Genomic DNA, 6653 nt, shown 5'->3' with positions numbered 1-6653 from the left:
CTACTTTTTCCAAATTTCATATGGGCGACGTGCTACGCCCACATTCAAAATAAGTATTAAAAGTCTCATATCTCAAAAACTGAAATTCTGTATTTACAACTTTAACATCCATAAGAATGTTTTGGATAAAATTGGCGAAATGGCTATAGTGGGCGTGGCATCTTCCGTATGAAAAAATCTCAAATCAGTATATCTGAGAAAATATAACAGATAGAGTACTCTATCAATATCAATATGATTATTTAAGAAAAGGGGGTGTATTATCAGTAGGGGTCGTATTATCACTAGGGAGCATAGCATCCCATATGAATTAAATACTAAAATTAATCTTATCTAAAAAAATTCGTATATTTGAAAAACTATTACAGCTAAATTTTGCAAGAACAACTTTTACATCCATGTTAATAAATTGGCGTTGTCGTTTGTCTGGGAAACTAATAGACCTAAAACTTAAAATTTTGTGCGAAGAAATTTAACATTTATGTAAACATTTTATCTGTGGGAAACTATTGGAGCAAAAATCCCTTGACATTAATGTGAAAATTTTAAATGGGGGGAATATCAGATTTGGACCGCCCATATGAATTACATAAAAAATTCATATATCTGAGAAACTATTAGAGCTCGAAAATTTTACATGAACAAATTTTTTCGGTAGTTATGACCAATTGTGGACTAATGGAAATTTTACAATGACTTTTCTATGCATAAAAGTAATATTTTTAACTTAATTAGATAATGAGTTAAGTGCGTTTAAGTGACCTTATATAGGAGATTTAACAAATTGTGGTCCCAACGGGAAAAAACTTGCAGTTACATTTATATCTATAATTGTGATATTTTTTGCCAAATTTTGTACAAATATTTTAATTAGGCAATGAGTTATGGGAGGAACCTTGTATGGCAGCTATGATCAATAATGGACCGATCGGAAAAAAAATTTCACAGTAACATTTATGAATATAAAAGTAATATGTATTTGTGGTAAATTTTGTATAAATATGTATCTAAATTAACTAATGAGTTATGGGCGTGAATTTCGTGGGGGACCTTGTAATTGAGCTATGACCTGGACCGATCTGAAGACAATTTTACAGTAACATTTATTTATATAAAAGTAATATTTGTAACAAATTTTGTATAAATATCTTAATTAGGTAATGAGTTATGACCGTTTAACCGTCTTGTCTATACTCGAACAAAATTACGTACACCAATACCCAATATACCCGGGTATGTCATACATCTTATATAAATATTTCATATTTTTTATACATTTCCAGTGTAAAATTCAGATATTTATTACAGCTAATTTAATAAAACGTCTGTATATATAAATTAAATAGTTTTTGATCACTCTGTATTTGGAATTAAATTAAATAAAATTGGTTAATTTTTTTCATAAGATACAAGAATATATATAATTCTAATAAATAAATAAATAAAACATAAAATTTATAATGAAACTTAATTTTTGTCCGATAACTGACATATAATTTGTATACATACCCAGGTATGTTGGGTATTGATACAAGAGGCAAAAATAGAAAATGGGTCATAAATTGGTTTAATAAATATATTTCTAAATAATGTATGTACATACATATGCATGGGAGGTATATGAAATTGTGAACCGATTTTTCCGATTTTTAACAAGGTTAATTCCGACACCTACAGATGTGTCGCTGACAAAATTCATCAATTTATCTGCAGTAGTTTTTGTAAAAAATACAAATAAATATGTGAAAAATCACAATTTTTTTCGAGGTTTGTTAAATATTTACTCATAACTCTGAAACAATTTCAAAGTTTTGAATACTTTTGAATGCCAACTAAAAAGTTATCGGGATAAATCCTGTTTCAACGTGACGAACGTGACATTTAAAAGTCTATGAAAGAAAACCGAAAATTTGCCTTTTAAGGATCTTTATCTTTTTATATTTGTATGTTTTAACTATTATTTCAACAAATGTTTTCCTATAAAAGTCCATTTTAATATTAGCCTTTAAAATAATAAATACTATTAAAAGCAAATGCTACTAAAGGTGCAATAATATTCTGATATTATTATTGTAACTTTTAATTCCGGTTTCTCATCATAGTGGTTAAGAAAAGCTTTGGGGTCTTTAATATAATAAAATTTGAATCTTTTTCTATAATAGAAAAATATAATAATAATAAGTTGAAATTTTATTTTTGATAACTTTTAGTTTTTGAGCCACGGTGGACTTTTCGGTGGAAATGCCCATATATTGAGTAATATCCCGTTACGAAAAATTTACCTAAAATTGGGGTTACTTTTCATATTATCCTTGGGGTATTTCCTTTATGACTTTAGGGTAATTTTTATTTTTTACATGTTTTTCATTAAAATGTGTTTTTAATTTATTTGCATATTGAGATTTTTTTTAAATTAATAAAATATATAAAATTAGGTATATTTTTTTTAACATTTATTACTTTTATTTGTATAAAATCGTCAAAATGACGATAAATCGTCAAATCTGGCAACAGTATCTTACAACATTGCAAGTGAAAAATTTTAAGTTTACGCGATTTAAAATTAATAAATGTTAAAAAAATATACCTAATTTTATATATTTTATTAATTAAAAAAATTCTCAATATGTAAATATATTAAAAACACATTTTAATGAAAAACATGTAAAAAATAAAAATTACCCTAAAGACATAAAGAAAATACCCCAAGGATATTATGAAAAGTAACCCCAATTTTAGGGAAATTCGTAACGGGATATTACTCTATTATTCTTTTTCTAAACATTTTTCTGCTTACGTTAATAGATCTGATAACCGTGTATACATAGCTTCAGTTTACTGATTAATCATCCAACAATCTACCAAATGCTAGCTGGGACTTCGTTAACATACCGAGAATATTTTTCTTGGTTTGCGATAGTTTTTGTTATTGACATTTGGAATTCACATTCGGTATGTATGTATCTAATTAGAAACCATTTCCGTGATTAATTTATTAAATACATTAATAAATTGTTTTATTATTTATTTTCTTAAATGGAATGATGCGTATGTTTAATTTATACATATAAACATATGTACATACATATTTTGTTTGTCTTCTTGATACGAATGACACACGACGATTTCATTTGTCTTATTTGCTATTTAACATTTTAATATGCTAAAGATTAATTGCAAATTATATACATAAAAATACTACCAATTATATTTTCATCAACATCATCCACCAGGTACATTTTTGTAGGTCATATGAATATATGTTTAGTATGTCTGTACCCAATAAACATTGATTCAAACCTATGACAACTTGAAAATTTTCTTAACTTAATAACGAATTTTTCAAATTGTTATTAACAAATTAAAAAGTATAACCTTTACAATAAACATGATAATATCATACTGTCGTTTTTTTTTTTAAAAGGCCCTAGTTTTCTATTTGAGTACAAAAATTTTCAAATTTATTCTCAAATGCTATGTATGAAATTGAAATAAGTTTTCAGATACAAATTTACACCATATCAACGATTTTTGCTTATTGGGTAAATACATATGTACAGTATTGTTCGAAACCTAAGCAACTTTTTTTGGCATTGTATACAAAGTGCTATAATTTCTATTTTAATTGATTTATTCAAAATTATATAATTGATAATAATAACAGTATGTGTCTACATTATAATAACAACAACAAAAGTTTAATTCCATTTCGCTGTGAGTTACAAGAAAATAATAACTGAATTAACTCCATAAATAGCTGTTCGAAACTTAAGCAACTTTTTGATGTTCTTACGAAAATTGTTGGTCCTTTTGAGTTCTAAACACCTTTATGGAACAGATTAGTTACTAGTGTAGTTCGTAATTAATCCCAAGCGGATTTTAAGCCATTCGAAAGCTGCAATGTTTTCTAAAACTGCGAGTTTCAACCCAGCGTTTCAGAATGCCGAACAGCATCTCTAAAGGACTTGAGTCGGGAGATATTGATGGACAATCAAATAATTTGGGTCGCATTACTCGATAACTACTCTTAGATCAACTTTTCCAAAGATCTTGGTTCATTATCATGCTGATTTTTAATATTGCAAAGTACATAAAAAATATATGTGTGCTCGCGTACTTTCCAGTAAAAATATCCAGTAACTTAATGATAGAGGGAAATTTTTAATTTACCCTCAATTCAGCACTGATTTTATACAGTCTGCTGCCAATACAGCTGTATGCCAATTTTTTAGTAAATAAAAATCGCAGATAATTGTCAAAATTAAAAAAAAAACAAGTATGAATGTATAGTCGGGCGTAGCCGACCATATGATACCCTACACCAATCAGTATGTATGTTAAAAATGGGGATTATTTAAAAAAATAAAGCATTTGGTTTGTTTTTTTTAACTTTATTTCGGAATATTTTTACTTTTTTTGGCAAAAAAAGAGATTTTTTTAAGAGGGCCCAAAGGGGAGTAGGGCAAAATATGGCCCTATCCTTAAAAATGTTTGTAGGGGGAGTTAAGTCTTCTTCAATATTATTCATGTAGAATTTAAAAGTGTTATTAGTGTTTGTAAGTGAATTTTGATCTTTAAGTCATTTTCTGAAGGGGAGTTTGTATGGGGATAGGGTCAAATGAAGCCCGATCATTACAAAAATCGGTAGTCTCATTTAAAGTTCTATAAAACTAAGTTTTGTCGACTTTTGTTAACATAATAGATCATTTAAGTTAATTATAAGCCAAAAGGCCCTATTTGGGGGGTACGGTTGTATGGGGGCTAGTCGAAATAATGGACCGATTTTAACCATTTTCAATAGGCTTCGTCCTTGGGCCAAAAGAAGCATTTGTGCCAAATTTCATCCAATTATCTTGAAAATTGCGACCTGTACCTTGCGCACAAGGTTTACATGGACAGCCAGCCAGCCAGACGGACGGACATAGCTTAATCGACTCAGAAAATGATTCTAAGCCGATTGGTATACTTTAAGGTGGGTATAGGACGAATATTTTTGTATGTTACAAACATCAGCACAAACCCAATATACCCTCCCCACTAAAGTGGTGTAGGGTATAAATAACTTTCACAATTATAAAATTTTTAATATCCATTATTGTTTTATTACTGAAATTCCTAAGAGCATTTTTGAAATTGATAGAATTATTTTAACGAAATATAATTTTTTTTTGCTGAAAAGCCCTAATGTACACTGTATGTAGTTATGCACGTAGGCAGATTAAAAGGCATTCAATAGTAACACTTAAAAAAATGTTGATAGTATTTATGTACGATTGTAATATTTATTATTATAACATCTCGAAAAATGTTCACGCTTTTGTCAAGAAAACAGGTCGTAGTCCTTGAACTGAATTATCGGACATACCCCTAAAACAAACCTGTGTTTTGAAAATCATGTTGTCGTCAATTACTTTCATAAATTTATATGAATGAATGTAAATTCGTTCTTAATTGTATTTTTAAGGAGACAGGTTATATTTGTCTGTTTTTAACTAGAAGATTTCTAAATTATTTTTTAAGTGTAGAAGCCAATAAATTATAAAATGTGTGTCCAGAATCAAACTGGAAAAAGTGGAGAAAATATTTATGTATATTTTTATATAAATACATTCATATATCCATAAATATATATGTATGTATAAGTATATTTTTACATACGCATGCACATTGAGATGTACACACTTGAACAAAATAATAGATTCAACCGCATTTTGCGAAACTCAAATAACGATGAAATTTATTTTAAGTCGGACATATTAGATTTTCTCCGATTTTTTATGGATTTGTGTACAACAGTAAAATTAAAACTTTGCAATGATAATACCGGTATTAAATTTTGTAATGTTGTGTGTTTTCTGTTAGGTTTCATAAGAGCAAAAAAGACAGTTTAATTTATAATTTCGAATTACATATTGCTACAAGAGTGTTGTGAATTGAATATTCCAGAATGATTCACAATTTCTGATATTTTATTAAATATTTAATAAAATTTACATACACATAACCGATTTTGTTTCAAGCATTTTATTAGACATATTTTGATTTTAATTATTATCATCATTATGTTCATAAAATACCTTTTTTATTTATTTTATAATATTAAAAAGCTCAACAAGACTGAAAATTTAATGTAATTTTTAATGTCATATTTCATACAACAAGATTTTGATAATTGATTTATGTTATAGTTTAAAGAACTACTTTAATACAATTTGGTTTTACTTCCAAACTATTGTATTTTTTGCTGTTCAAGTTTTAAAAACAAAAATGAAAAATATGTTCAAAAGAAAAAACTATCAACTAGTCTCTATTATTCTCCTACATTAGTTCGGCTTTCTCAGACTATTTTTTGTATTTCTGTGCGTTTGTTTTAAATTGCGCACAAACCTTGCTTTGCTAATCAGCAACCGATTTCATTTTGTTTTTCATGTTTAGAGCTAATCAACATCAAACTCTCATTTAATGAAGAAGAAGAAAAATACCAGTGCAGGTGTGCCAGCGTAGCATCAACAGAATTTTCTTACCCTATCACGCGTTAGGCCTTTAGTATGGGCGCTATGCAAAAAGTAGACCAATATTGCCCATTTTCAATACCAAACAAACCATAAAAATTTTTGGAAAATTTTAACTCTCTTTCCGTTTCGACTCTATCG

Source organism: Lucilia cuprina, chromosome 3, assembly GCF_022045245.1.
Source record: "Lucilia cuprina isolate Lc7/37 chromosome 3, ASM2204524v1, whole genome shotgun sequence".
NCBI classification, from domain to species: Eukaryota; Metazoa; Arthropoda; class Insecta; order Diptera; family Calliphoridae; genus Lucilia; species Lucilia cuprina.
The sequence above is the reverse complement of the archived record's forward strand: the minus strand, read 5'-3'. Positions refer to the sequence as shown.